The sequence below is a fragment of the Heloderma suspectum genome, chromosome 3 (assembly GCF_057233095.1).
Source record: "Heloderma suspectum isolate Gila_16-S chromosome 3, 16-S_ref, whole genome shotgun sequence".
Lineage (NCBI taxonomy): Eukaryota > Metazoa > Chordata > Lepidosauria > Squamata > Helodermatidae > Heloderma > Heloderma suspectum.
The window spans coordinates 137,841,444-137,856,293 of record NC_139460.1 but is presented as its reverse complement, the minus strand read 5'-3'; positions in this window follow the sequence as shown (position 1 = coordinate 137,856,293).

Genomic DNA, 14,850 nt, shown 5'->3' with positions numbered 1-14,850 from the left:
AGGGTTGGGCCTTAGAACTCTGTGAGTTTTAAAGACTTTACAATCTTTAAATAACAATGAAAACAGATGGTGATGATTAAATATTAGTCCATTAAATGTCCAAATGCTGCAGCTCATGCAGCATCCTGCTGCTTGCCTCCTAACTGGGACTAGATATAGAGGGTGTATTAGTCCAAATCTTTGTCTGTCTATGCTGACTGCAAGTTGCTTTCCAGCCACAATTTGAGGTGTTGGTTATTACCTTTAAATCATAATATGGCCTTGATCCAGTGTACCTGGAGGAAAAGTTTCTCCCCTATGATTGTCCATTTTCTTGGCCATCTTCTGAGAATGTCTTGCTACAGTGTCTTGTTTTCGGGATGGGTGATTTTAGCGCAGGGGTGGGCAGAAGGTTGATCTGGATCTACTGGTAGATTGCTGGGTGATCTGCAGGAGATCAACAAGGAATTCTGACTCCCAGTTAGTGGAGGCTGGTGGCTCTGATTTTGCTGGGGCTGTGAATGCATTCCGGGTTTTAGTCAGAACCAACTAAAACTCTAAAGGAGCTATCCAAGGTGCTCAACCATTTCCCCAAAATAGGTTCAGCACATAGTTCCTTTAGAGTTCTGGCTGGTTCTGACTAAAACCCAGAATGGATCTACAGCCCTACCGAAATCAGAGACACTAGCCTCCACTTCTCCCAATTGTTTAATAGCAATAACAAAATTACTCTCTGGCCTAACCCCCAATTATGTTGTTTAAATGAAGAAAGCTTGGGGTAACCAGGAGTGGATATTTGGGTGGAAGGACTGTGAGCTCTATTTAGTTCTGGTACTCAAAGTACCTGGGCTCAGAATTCTTTAATTCTAAATCCTGTACACACTTACCTGGGAGTAAGTCCCATTGAACTACATGGGGCTTACTTCTGAGTAGATGTGCATAGAATTGCACTGTAAGCGTATTTCTTGTACACCAGGCTCAGTTTAATGGATCTCAAGGTTCTAGTGAAAAACAAATTAGATCCTGCAAGCCCGAATCTAATGTAACCCAGGACAAGGCTTTCTTTCTCGTGGGCCTGCTATAATAGAACAGCTTTTCAATAGAGGCCTGTAAAGCTGCCTTATTACAGTTTTAGGCATGCTATGAAAATATTTTTGTTGTTTTGGTTCAGGTATTTTAAATCCTAGAGCTTGCTGTTCGTTGGTCTTCCTGTATTTTTTAAAAATAGTATTTAATTTGTTGTTACTGAAAATCAACCTGAATTTTTTTTTTCAAAAATAGGGATGTGATACATCTATATTTTTTAGTAAATAGATAAAAATAAGTAAAATACAATCAGTACTCTTTCTCACTCTGTCCACTTCATCAACTAGCTGCTGATGTATACCTCAGATATAGTTATGGTTTCAGTGGGGTTGAAATTAAAGCAAATTTCTAGAGGAGAAATGCATATATTGGTTGCCTTGACTAACATTTTAAAACACACACACACACACACACACACACACACGGGTACACATTTCTATCCTGCCTTTCTTCCATCATGGAAGTCAAGGCACTATACATAGGGTTACCAGGCAGCCAATAACCTAACCTAGATCTGAAAGAAAACATAGAACAGTATCCATCTGATGCTTTGTTGCTTAGTCATATTCTATGACCTTTAAAAGTGTACTTACATAGCGGCAGAAAATTCTGGAAAATTGACAGCCCTAATGCAGAAGAGTACTCTTGTCAAGCTTTACACAAAAGGCATCATGAACTGCAACTAAACCTTCTTAGGAGTGAGGGATATAAAAAAAAATAAGAACAACAGGGGGAAAACAGATGCACAAACACAGAACAGCAGTCTTAAGAATGTCATATTGGATATTTTATGACATCACTGTTTTTATCATAACATTGACAACTTCACATGAGTCGTCCTAGAATGATTTCCTTCATCTTGGAAGTATTAGTGAACTCTGGCAGCGGGATCTAATGAGAGTCATTGGCAGCAGGAGGAAAACCAGGTATGCTTGATCACGGTTTAGGTTTCTACAGGAGCCTGGACTATTCATTTTACTTTTTACATTGTTATTGGCTACTTTTTACATCAACATAATTCATATTTGCATGGCTTGAGTTTTGAACTGCAGGAATGTTCTTTTGGAATTGCATTTTTTTCCTGGAACTGTAGATTTTGTGTATGGTTGCACATTTTGTATATATAAAAAAGCCAAAAGAACCTATGCTGGTCCTTCGTTGTTGTTTTTTCTTCAGTTTGTTGTATGAACAGCATGACCGCAGTTAACATGTGCTCCATTGCTGTAAAAACCTTATTGCAGAGTGGTACCCTATCACCCATCTGTGAATTCATGTTCTCTGGCAAAATACACTTCCAGCCCTTAGACCACTGTCTGCAGAACAGATTAGCCCCCAAGAATACAGAAGTTGGCCTTGCCATTTCAGCTGACATGAGAAACTATCTCTAGCCTTCTTGCCTTCCCTGCTGCTTCTCAAAGAATTGAAATATCTTCTAGCTGACAACTGTGAAAACTACTCAGGCAGGTACTAAGGAAAACTAGAGAACAGGTTGTAAAAGCAAACACTGTTCTAAGCTTATTTTCATTAAAAATGACATGATTATGAAGAATGTTCAGATCTGAGATGTAACAGAAATCAACTTGCCTGAAGCCTGACTCTGAGGTAACCCAATATATTTTCTCTGACCATTCTTCCTGAAGTTCTACGGTTGTATATGTAGCAATTTAAAAAACTCCAAACCAGATTTCTAAATGCTTTCATATGGTGATTAATAGGCTTGATTCGTATATATTTTATTTTTGTAATCTTTTATTTTGTATGCTGGTTTTGCGACAGTTATGGCTAGGCCACCACTATGGAGATGAATAATGTCTGTAAAAAGATACTTAATTTAGAAGTTATCAGATCAGCCTGGGGGTAGGTATTAGTATATTCACAGCTTCTAACCACACAAAGAGGCTTATAAAAAAAGTAAGCATTCTCTTTCCTTATCCTTATTTTGTCTCCCGCATTCCAAATTGAACATTCTCTCCGCCGTACCGTACTTCCTTTGTTTTAGATGACCAGTTGGTTGATTTTCTCTTCACAGTACACCTTCAAGCAGTAAAAGATGCAATATAGGTGGTCTTAACTGGCATTTGTAAGAGACAGCTCTACTGCCTGATGTATTTCCTTTCTCACTTTCATTTTGTAAGTGAGGAAAAAGGAAAAACTTCAGTTAGACAGTAGACATACAAGTCCAGTTTAAAGTCTGGCTTAAAGATTAAGAACCATAAGAAGGGAGAACAGCAGGGGCCTTGATGTTGCCCATCCACATTTTAAAAAAAATATTAAGATTTATATACCACTTCTCTGTTAAAAAGCCATCAATGTAGTGTACAACAATTAGCACCTCAACAGTGTACTGAGGAGGCACGCAGATCACCTGGTCACAGTCTTCCCCACTATAGTGAAATGTGTTGTATTTCTATTTAAATTATGTAATTATTTCTAAATTTGCATAAATACATATAAATTACCATATCTATTTTAATACATATGTATGACCTTTTTTGGTGATGCATAAGTGGCCACTCTAATCTCTGCTCATCAACGAAGCTCAGGGAGGAGCCTTGGCCATATCACTGCAGGCCTGTTCACATGCTGACAGAGATGGAAATAAGCCACAATGACCACAAAGCCATGTGTGCTGGTCACGTGAGGGGGATTAGCATAATTACCCTCAGCAGTGCAGCTTTTCATGTCATGTGGACCCAGCCAGGGTGGCTTGTTGCCATGGGTAATAAGCCACCCCAAACCCTACAACAGCCCATGGGTTCTGGGTGGCTTGTTACCCATGGCAACAAGCCACCCTGGCTAGGCTCACATGACACAACAAGCTGCTCTGCCAAGGGTAATTATGCTAATCCCCTGGCATGCAACAGGCATGTGCAGAGAGGAAATAAGCCACCGTGGCTTGTTTCCCCCTCTGTGATGGCGTGAATCCAGTCATTCTCTCAACTTATCCTATATCCTATAGTTAGGGAACAGAATAGTCCCATGAGGTTATTGCAAAAAGTTCACAATATAAATATGACAAATAAAATGTACAGGAGAGATCCTTAATCACTGACAATATAAAAAAATCCATAGGAACACTACTATTGGGAAACATCAGCATTTACTTAGACCCACTGAGGCTGCCTCTCTTATGCACAAAACTCTGAATTACTGGAACTGTAGAGTTAGAAATACGGAAAATAATCTAGACTCATTTCTTCTACTGTTACAGAATGTTTCAAACAAGTGCTTGAATTACAAGGATGGCAACGGCTCCCTTAGCTACTGTTTTTAGAAGGCTATGCAGGGCATGATGTAGTGAAAATTGATGAGAGTTAGGAAATGGGCTTGTACATTTACAACTGTGATTTGTCCCACAGAGGAACACTTATAGATACCATACGGGTACCTTTAAGTTTTCCTTCAAGGGACAAATAGCAGCTCCAGAGGGACAATTGTAATCAAGAAAACAACATGGGGGACAAGGATTAAGATAGTACCTTGGGGCCAATCTGAATCAGATTGTAGCTCCCTATTGTAGCTGGATTTACCAATAAGCCTCCTGCAGGAGAGCCAATCACAAATATTCCAGTGTCATATCTAGTTTGGTGCTATAACATGCTAGATCCACCTGACTGGAAAAGAACAACGTACTTGGGTGACAAGTGCTTTGCTGGCATAACAATCAATTTTAATTACCTAAAAGAAAGGGGTGTTTTTGCTTTACAAGTGCTATTAACAGATAAATAATAGAGCAGTCATCAAATGAATTATTCCATTTCTTGATATACAAGGGAATTAATGGCAACAGTCCTGCACCCTGTAGCACATTTCACACCTTAAATTTAGGGGCAGAGGGAGCAGTGATAGCACATGCTGACCCCAGTTCTGACCTCCATTCAGTGTAATGGGTACATACATCTAAGCGCACACAACTGTACATGGATAGAGTTCTTTCCACGAGATCGGAAGCTGTTTCTCCAAGCCTCCTGTTGTGAGGAAGCAGCCCTACATGCATACAGTTATATGTGCATAGGATCTATGCGCATACTAAGCTGAATGCATGGAGGTTGGGAGTGAGGATGGTATATGTGATCCAGCTCCTCCCAGATAAATTCAGTGAAACAAGTGGAAGGTGCTAATGGCACATGCATAAGTTCAACTGAAATTAAAAGGAACCAGTAGGATTTATGTGAGAAGACAGGATCGTACCCTGCTTTTGTAGTTTGTTGCAAAAGCAATATTTTTTTTTTTAAAAAAAAATTACTTACAATATGGGAAGTCCTTTATCCTCAGTGTAAAGAACATGAAGTCAAAAGCTGACAGCTACACTATTGTCAGCACTTTTAGATGAACTGAGAAAACATGCAGAGTTGGCAAGTCTGGCTCCAATGCCAGGATCAGGGACAATGAGCCAGATGCTGTTTGTACAAGGAGGCCAGTAGTACCAAAAGCTTAAAGAAATATACTGCCCTCTGTGAAACATAACAGTCAGTGTCTGCACATTTTTTTGGATGAAAGCTAGAAACTCTGGTGGTTTTTGAAAGTGAATTCTGAGTTTTTTGAAGCAACAAGACTTCACACTATATTAAGTTTGGTTCTGTGAAATCCCTTGCAGTCTTGATGGTGCAGATTTTTTAGACCCATCTGCCTTTTCACCTTAATAGTGACATTTTCTGATCATAGCACAAGCTCCACGTTTGCAGTTGAATGGATAGCAATGGAATCTGGTCCTGATTAAGAGCTCAGCCAATCATAGGTATGGGAAGAAAAGTGTAATACCTATCCTTGCTGTTACCTGCCATGAGCCTTTAGGTTAGAACATCCTCAAAACATATAAATATTTAAGAATTTCTGTCATTTTCCCCACTATGACCATACATGATATTTTAGTGCACAGTGCAAAAGCATTTTGGAAGAAAGGATCCTGTAGAGTACTATTGAAATTGGCAGGTTGCTCTTTAGGCATGTAGCATCTAGAAATAACACAGTAAAAGGTTAGTAGCAAAAAATAGGATGAAGTTATCATCAGACTTAAAACTCTAGCTTTTGTGTAGCTGAGTTGATGTGGGACCAATTTCACCAGTTCTGTACTGGGCTGTCATGAATAGAAAAGAAATCTGATAGAAGATAAGGTTTTGGAATCCACGGAGAGCTAATAATATCTCTTTTGCAGCTGCCATCCTGAGAGTTGTCACTCTTCCTAACATCTGCTTTCCTGTCCTAATACAAACAAGTGTTTTTTGCTGTTTAGTTAAATACTTTTTTCAAATACTCCAGCTTTACAAACTCTTCTGGTATTCGTGGTAGATTTATTGTATGCATGTGTAAGTTATACATAGCCTTTCCAAAGAATGTATCAAGTCTCAGTTGGGAAGTGGGAATGCAAAATAATGAATTATCAGAAGGTCTCAATAGCATTTTTGTTTGTACTTAGAAAATCTAAGAAAGAGAAAAAGAAGTGACTGTTGACATCTGTGCATTATAATTTGTGCATTACCATCTATTTCTAGTCTGGGGGGGAAAATCAGCAGATCCTTATTTTTAATTGCATTGTCTATCTACCAAATCTTCCCCTAGTTATCATTTGAAAAAACAACATCACCTTCCTCTAGTTATTATATTGAGGAGTCCCTGGATCCACCTTTAAACTTCCTATAATGCCAGAAGTTCTAGAAGCTCTAGTCTAGAGGCTTTCATGATGCAATCGTTCTTAATGCATATGTGGAGAGGCCTCTTGCATGAATTACATCATCACTCAACTGTATATTGTAGGCTCCTGCACATGCGCAATGCAGAAGTATCTGGAACGGGAATGAAACTGCACTGCATTCTGGGAAGTTCTGGGAAGAATGCAGTTTATTCAGAACAGATCACTGCAAAATTCCACCACTAGTTTATACACTGTTCAGCCAGGCTGACTAATGTTAGAGGTGCACTGTGAAAGACCTATGCAACTGTGACACAGGTACTTCATGGCAGCAGTCTTCAGACTCCTCAGACCTGGGACCAGCTGCAATCCCAAACTGCATTATGGGGCCCATTTGTAATTTTTTGCCATATGCACCTTTTCCCCCTTCTCCAGGTGCTATGTGTGCTATTGTACCAATAACGGTTGTGTAGAAGAAGGATGTTTGGCAGGCAAAATCTGTTATCCAGGGGCTAAAAAAAATTTCTACCTGCTGAAATTTCTACCCAAGTATCACCTGTAAAGCTCATTCTTTCATTGTATCTGGTCTCCCCCCGCCCCCTTCTCTCTGTTTTTGCTCCTCTCTCTACCTTTCTAAACAAACAAAAACAAAGAAAATGGTGCTGGTGCTGATACAACCCAGCTTAGCTCAGGGTGTGACTTACTTGTGGGTCCCAACCCCCCTGTTGCAAACCAGTGCTTATGATAACTCACACTGATCTCACTTTCATTGGCAATGTAGCGTTAATGGATGCTCAGTCATCAAATCGCTAAACAAATTCTAATTTTCCATTTCTCTATTGGATTCCTTCAAAGGAAATAAGCTAAGCTGTTTTCATAAACTAAAATAACTAAATTTGAAAAGAGACTTTAGAGACCTCATTTTGTTGTTCAAGTTCATTTATTAATGCATAGGCCATAGGATAAATGTATTTCATAAAATGCCAACATTCCATGTTGTTTAAAGTTAGGTTAAAAAAAGTGAAAAATCAAACAAAAGAATACAGAAAAATAAGTAAAACATTGTTCACATTTTGTAATGTATTGGATCCACATGAAAGGGATTGATCCAAAAGTGCCCTTCTACCAACGCAAGGACTCATTCTATTAGTGCAAGAGCATTTTTGGATCCAGTGCATAATTTTAAAATAACAGTTCATTTTCTTGCCCTCAAAGTAGAGTCTCTCCCTGCTTTGGTGGTGGTTGGTGCAAATTTCCTGCCCTTGAACTCTTCACATATTGACCTGGTTCGCAGGATCAAAAGACGCCACCATGGCTTGTTTTAATCCAGGGCATGTGCTGGGCGCCATTTGCCTAATTACCTGCCTGGACGCAGCTCGTCGTGTTGTCCAAACCCGGGCAGCATGGCTTGTTTGAGGGGGAAACAACCCTCAAATAACTCATGGGCTGTTGTAGGACTATTTGAAGGCTGTTTTCCCCTCAAGCAAGCCATACTGCCCAGGCTTGGACAACACGACAAGCCACATCTGGGCAGGTAATTAGGAAATGGCACCTGGCACATGCCAGGGCTTAAACACACCAGGGAGTGATTGTGTGAACCAGCCCGTTGAACCCATTGTGACAACCCCAGTATTCCAGAGTGATCTCTGTCACCCTGGGGTAGCTTGGTTATCTATGTCACTCTGCCAAGTGACAAGAGGATTTTTTAAAACCACAAATCAGTTGTAGATAGATGTACAGTAGGGATGTTGTGAAAACTTGATCTGCAGGCATCCCTGCTTATATCCTTGTGAAGAGACTCGAGATGGACACAGCTGGCTTTGAGCAGCCTCTGCTCACTTGATTCTGCTCACACACCCTTTTTCCTTCACCTGCTACCAACCCTGTCCCCATCTCCCAAGGAGCAAAGAACTCACCTGGGGGGTGTCCTGTTCTGGCCTGAGCAGAAGCCCACAGGGATCAATACCAGACAGCAAGAGGCAGGGCAGCAAGGAGTCAAGGCAGGAGAACTCCTAGTAAGCAACTTGCTCTGACAAAGTTTGAGGCCAGACTGAAGCCTTTTATGCTACAGTCCCAGATGCCACCCTTTCCTTCAGAATGGAAGCCTTAAAGGGACAGGCCCCTGGCTCATAGCCTAGCTGTCCTCTGTCTCTCCAAGAGTTCATGCCAGGCATGCTGCTGGCATTGGTGCACTGGCTCCCTGGAATGTGGGGCTCTTGTAGATGAAGGTGCTGGTCCAGTTTTGGGGCTAGGCACAGAGGTCTCTGGAGGCTCGGGCTCAGGGGGCACTGGCAGTTCTGCAGTGGTGTGCAACCCTGGAGTTTCCTCTGTTGGCACCACTGGATCTTCAGCTTCAGAGTCCATGTCACTGCTGGACTCCCAGGCCATGATGGGGGGCAGGGCAGCAGGCAACGGCAAGCTCCCTTGAAGATGGGAGAAGTCAGCTGAGCTTTGCGTCTCCCTTCCCCTAATTGTAAAGTGAAAGATAGGACATTTTCTTCTTTTTTCTATTGGAGATCAAACTTCTTATCCTTGAACTCTTCTTTTCTATTGGAGATCATGGGAGTTGTGGTTCAGAGAATGATTGCTATCACAGGCAGGCAATGCAATGGATATCTGGTGAAGTCTTTAAATCACACAGATCTCACAAGGAAATATGTTCAGGTTACTGGAAGAGACAAATAAATACTCTTCATAATGAGCTGTAGTTACTACTGATGCTCTAGTAAATCTGTGCAAGGAGCGGACAGGCAATGGCTTTCTTCACATGGAGCTTTTATCCTGCAATTGAGATAGCTCCTTCATGGAAGTTTGTGGGCACTTTACATGACACTGTGATCATCCAAGGTGTCTCCTGCACTAAGTGCCTTTTGTTTTGTTTTTAAATAGATTGCAGGTAATGAGCTATCAAATTACCCCACTGTGTTCCACTTCAGTTTCCTCTGTGAAAAGAGGAAAAGCAGCAAGAAGAGGAGCGAGATCAATGAAAGATAATAGAAGACTCAGATACAGGGGAGAAGGAGGGGGGAAAGGAAGCCGGTGAATAAGGGGGTTGTTATAATCCTGCATTTAAAATGGAGGCAGAAAGCCCCGTTTTAAATGCAAGATTTTAGGCTGGTGTAGAGATGCCCAATATGTGGTAAAAGGTCAAAGGTAAAGGTGTCCCCAACCAGTCGTGTCCGACTCTAGGGTGCGGTGCTCATCCCCGTTTCTAAGCTGAAGAGCCAGCGCTGTCCGAAGATGCTTCCATGGTCATGTGGCCGGCATGACTGAACACCGAGGTGCACGGAACACTGTTACCTTTCCTGCTGAGGCGGTACCTATTTATCTACTTGCAATTTCTTGCTTTCGAACTGCTAGGTTGGCAGAAGCTGGGACTGAAGACGGGAGCTCACTCCGTCACGCAGCACTCGGGTCTCGAACTGCTGACCTGCCGACCTTCCAGTCTGCAGTTCAGCGTCTTAACCTCTAATACCTCTAGTCTATGATTCACAATTTGCTATCCCAAGTGCAATGTAAGGAGTGTGCTTGCATGTGCAGGATGGGGAACCCATTGTGAATCCTACTATCACTGCTGTCACGATTTTTCAGTCCTTTATGAAATTTAATTCCGTGCTACTTGCTAATGCATCTTCCACATATGCAACACACTGAGATATGCTGACATTTCAGTCAATAGAAACCACAAGTTAATATTGTATGCTTAGATGAAGGCCATTTGGGGGAAATGTGTGGCCCTCCAAATGTTGTTGGACTGCAACTCCCATCAGCCGTAGCCACCATAGCCAATGAAGAGAGGTGATGGGAGTTGCAGTACAACAACATCTTCAGGGCCACATGTTACTCACCTCTATTTTATATGGATAATGAATAAGATATGCTAAAAATATTCAGTCTAAAAAACCCTCCAAAACACTAGATGCCCTCTCTAAATTTCTGTATTTTCCTGAATTACATACAGCTCTTTGGTTTCAAATACTAATAAATGGCATACATTACACTGAACACATCATAACAGGAAGGTAAAATAGATTAACTCAGTATCCAGCTTTATCTAAAAGTTTGCAAATGTGCATAACACAGCATCAACACATGTTCCATATTTTTAAGCTATGATTTTTGAGACTTCAAAATTGTTGTTGTTCAGTCGTTCAGTCGTGTCCGACTCTTCGTGACCCCATGGACCATAGCATGCCAGGCCTTCCTGTCCTGCGCTCTCTCCCGGAGTGTGCTCAAGTTCATATTCATTGCATCAGTGATGCCATCTAGCCATCTCATCTTCTGCCGTCCCCTTCTCCTTTTGCCTTCAATCTTTCCCAGCATCAGGGTCTTTTCCAGGAAGTTTTCTCTTCGCATTAGGGGGCCGAAATATTTGAGCTTCAGCTTCAGTATCTGTCCTTCCAATGAGCACTCAGGGCTGATTTCCTTTAGGATGGACTGATTTGACCTCCTTGCAGTCCAGGGGACTCGTAAGAGTCTTCTCCAGCACCACAGTTCGAAAGCATCGATTCTTCGGCGCTCAGCCTTCCTTATAGTCCAGCTCTCACAGCCATATGTTGCTACTGGGAAAACCATAGCTTTGATTAGATGAACCTTTGTCGGCAAGGTGATGTCTCTGCTTCTTACTATGCTGTCTAGGTTTGCCATAGCTTTCTTCCCAAGGAGCAAGCGTCTTTTAATTTCATGGCTACAGTCACCGTCTGTGGTGATCTTGGAGCCCAAGAAAATAAAATCTGTCACTGCTTCCATTTCTTCCCCTTCCATATGCTGGGAAGTGATGGGGCCAGATGCCATGACCTTCTTTTTTTTAATGTTGAGGTTCAAACCAGCTTTTGCACTCTCCACTTTCACCCTCAACAAGAGGCTCTTTAGATCCTCTTTGCTTTCTGCCATTAGGGTGGTATCGTCTGCGTATCTGAGGTTGTTGATAATTCTCCCAGCAATCTTAATTCCGACCTGAGATTCATCCAAGCCGGCATTTCTCATGATGTACTCTGCATATAAATTAAATAAGCAGGGTGACAATATGCAGCCTTGTCGTACTCCTTTCCCAATTTTGAACCAATTGGTTGTTCCATGTCTTGTTCTTACTGTTGCTTCTTGACCCTCGTACAGGTTTCTCAGGAGACAGGTAAGGTGGTCTGGTACTCCCATCTCTTTCAGAATTTGTCACAGTTTGTTGTGATCCACACAATCAATGGCTTTAGCATAGTCAATGAAGCAGAAATAGACGTTTTTCTGGAATTCTCTTGCTTTCTCCATGATCCAGCGAATGTTGGCGATTTGATCTCTAGTTCCTCTGCCTCTTCAAAACCCCGCTTCTTCCGGTAGTTCTCGGTTCATATGCTGCTGAAGCCTAGCTTGTAGGATTTTGAGCATAACCTTGCTGGCATGTGAAATGAGCACAATTGTATGGTACTTTGAACAATCTTTGGCATTGCCCTTCTTTGGAATTGGAATGTAAACTGACCTTTTCCAGTCTCGTGGCCATTGTTGAGTGTTCCAAATGTGTTGGCATATTGAGTGCAGCACTTTAACAGCATCATCTTTTAGGATCTTAAATAGCTCAGCTGGAATACTGTCATCTCCGCTAGCTTTGTTGTTAGTAATGCTTCCTAAGGCCCACTTGACTTCACTCTCTAGGATGTCCGGCTCAAGTTCAGTGACCGCACTATCATGGCTATCAGGGACATTAAGATCTTTCCTGTATAGTTCTTCTGTGTATTCTTTCCACCTCTTCTTAATCTCATCTGCTTCTGTTAGGTCCCTGCCTTCATTGTCCTTTATCATGCCCATCTTTGCACAAAACGTTCCCTTGAGATCTCCAATTTTCTTGAAGAGATCTCTAGTCTTTCCCATTCTATTGTTTTCTTCGATTTCTTTGCATTGTTCATTTAAGAAGGCCTTCTTGTCTCTCCTTGCTATTCTCTGGAACTCTGCATTCAGTTGGATATATCTTCCCCTTTCTCCCTTGCTTTTCAATTCCCTTCTTTCCTCAGCTAAAGTAAAGCTGAGTAAAGCCTCATCAGACAGCCACTTTGCTTTCTTGCATTTCTTTTTCATTGGGATGGATTGAGTTGCTGCCTCCTGAACAATGTTACGGACCTCTGTCCATAGTTCCTCAGGCACTCTGTCTATCAGGTCTAATCCCATAAATCTATTCCTCACCTCCACTGTATATTCATAAGGGATATGATTTAGGTCATACCTGAATGGTTTAGTGGTTTTCCCTATGTTCTTCAATTTAAGCTGAAATTTTGCAATAAGAAGCTCATGATCTGAGCCACAGTCAGCTCCAGGTCTTGTTTTTACTGACTGTATAGAGCGTCTCCATCTTTGGCTGCAAAGTACATAATCAATCTGATTACTGTGATGTTGAATGGTTTGCCTTGGATTCATACTGAGATCATTCTATCATTTTTGAGATTGTACCCCAGTACTGCTTTTCCCATCCTTTTGTTGACTATGAGTGCTACTCCATTTCTTCTAAGGGATTCTTGCCCACAATAGTAGATATAATGGTTACCTGAATTAAATTTGCCCATGCTTGTACATTTTAGTTCGCTGATTCCCAAGATGTCAATGTTCAATCTTGCCATCTCATGTTTGACCACTCCAGCTTACCTTGATTCATTGATCTGACATTCCAGGTTCATAAACAATATTGTTCTTTACAGCATCGGACTTTCTTTTCACCACCAGACACATCCACAACTGAGTGTCCTTTCAGCTTTGGCCCAGCTGCTTCACTCTTTCTGGCGCTACTTGGAAATTCCCTCTGCTCTTCCCCAGAAGTATATTGGACACCTTTCGACCTGAGGGGCTCATCTTCCGGCGTCATATTTTTTAGCCTTGTGATACGTTCCATGGGGTTTTCTTGGCAAGAATAGTGGAGTGGCTTGCTATTTCCTTCTCCAGTGGACCACATTTTATCAGAACTCTCCACCATGACCTGTTCATCTTGGGTGGCCCTGCACGGCATAGCTTATGGCTTCACTGAGTTATGCAAGCCCCTTCGCCACAACAAGGCAGTGATCCATGAAGGGGGACTTCAAAATAGACAACAGCTCATTTAGAAAAGACTACAGTAGCAATCCCACACACAATTCTGCTGTTCACATCACATCCAACTGAAGAAAATGGGACTTAAGAAGCTCAGCTGTGAGCAGGATTGGAACCTGCAATTAGTAATGGGCGGGGGCGATTCTAGGGAAATGTTGTTATCCATCAAATTGTAAGTTATTGTCTCAGTGTATTTCTTGAGGGTTTTGCACTGGAACCCAGCTATAGAATGAATGACTTACACAGCAGAAGAAAAGATTGATTTATGACATTCAGTATCTCTTAAGATTTAGAAAAGAAAAACTCGTCTGTAATAAACTCTTCATCTGGAAGATGATATATGATTCATGCAAAGCATCACAGAAATTACTGCTTACTGCTTGATTTTTTGTTCTATACTTTAATTACGTTGACAAAGGAAATGAACAAACCTCTTCCTTTAGGAAAAAAAATGCACACCAAGAAACTTCTACTGGATTAGCCTAGGCCCAATTGCAAACAGAGACACAATGGAGTGAGAGAGTTTGCAGGAGGATTTAGATAAATGTAATACATGGGTTAATAGATGGCAAGCGCTATTCCGCCTCGTGTGGCGCAGAGTGGTAGGTGGCAAATTAATGTGAAATGGTGTTTAGGTGTGATAAGGAACATTTTAAAACACACACCACAACTTTGGATTATTCTTGGGTATATTTATTTATTTATTTATTAAATTTATTAATCGCCCATCTGGCTGGTCACCCAGCCACTCTGGGCGATGTACAACACACCATAAAACAATTTAAAACAATAAAATTCTACCATAATTTTTTTTAAAAAAATACCCTAACCCACCCCAAATGCCTGCCTGAACAACCACATTTTTAATGCACGACGGAAGCTCATTAAAGAGGGGGCATGACGGAGTTCCCTAGGGAGGGAGTTCCACAGAGTGGGGGCCACCACAGAAAAGGCCCTCTCCCTCGTCCCCACCAGTCTAGCTGTCCTGGCTGATGGGACAGAGAGAAGGCCATCCGAGGCTGATCTTGTTAAGCGGCCTGTCTGGTGTTGCTGGAGGCGCTCCTTAAGATAGGCTGGGCTGGAACCATATAGGG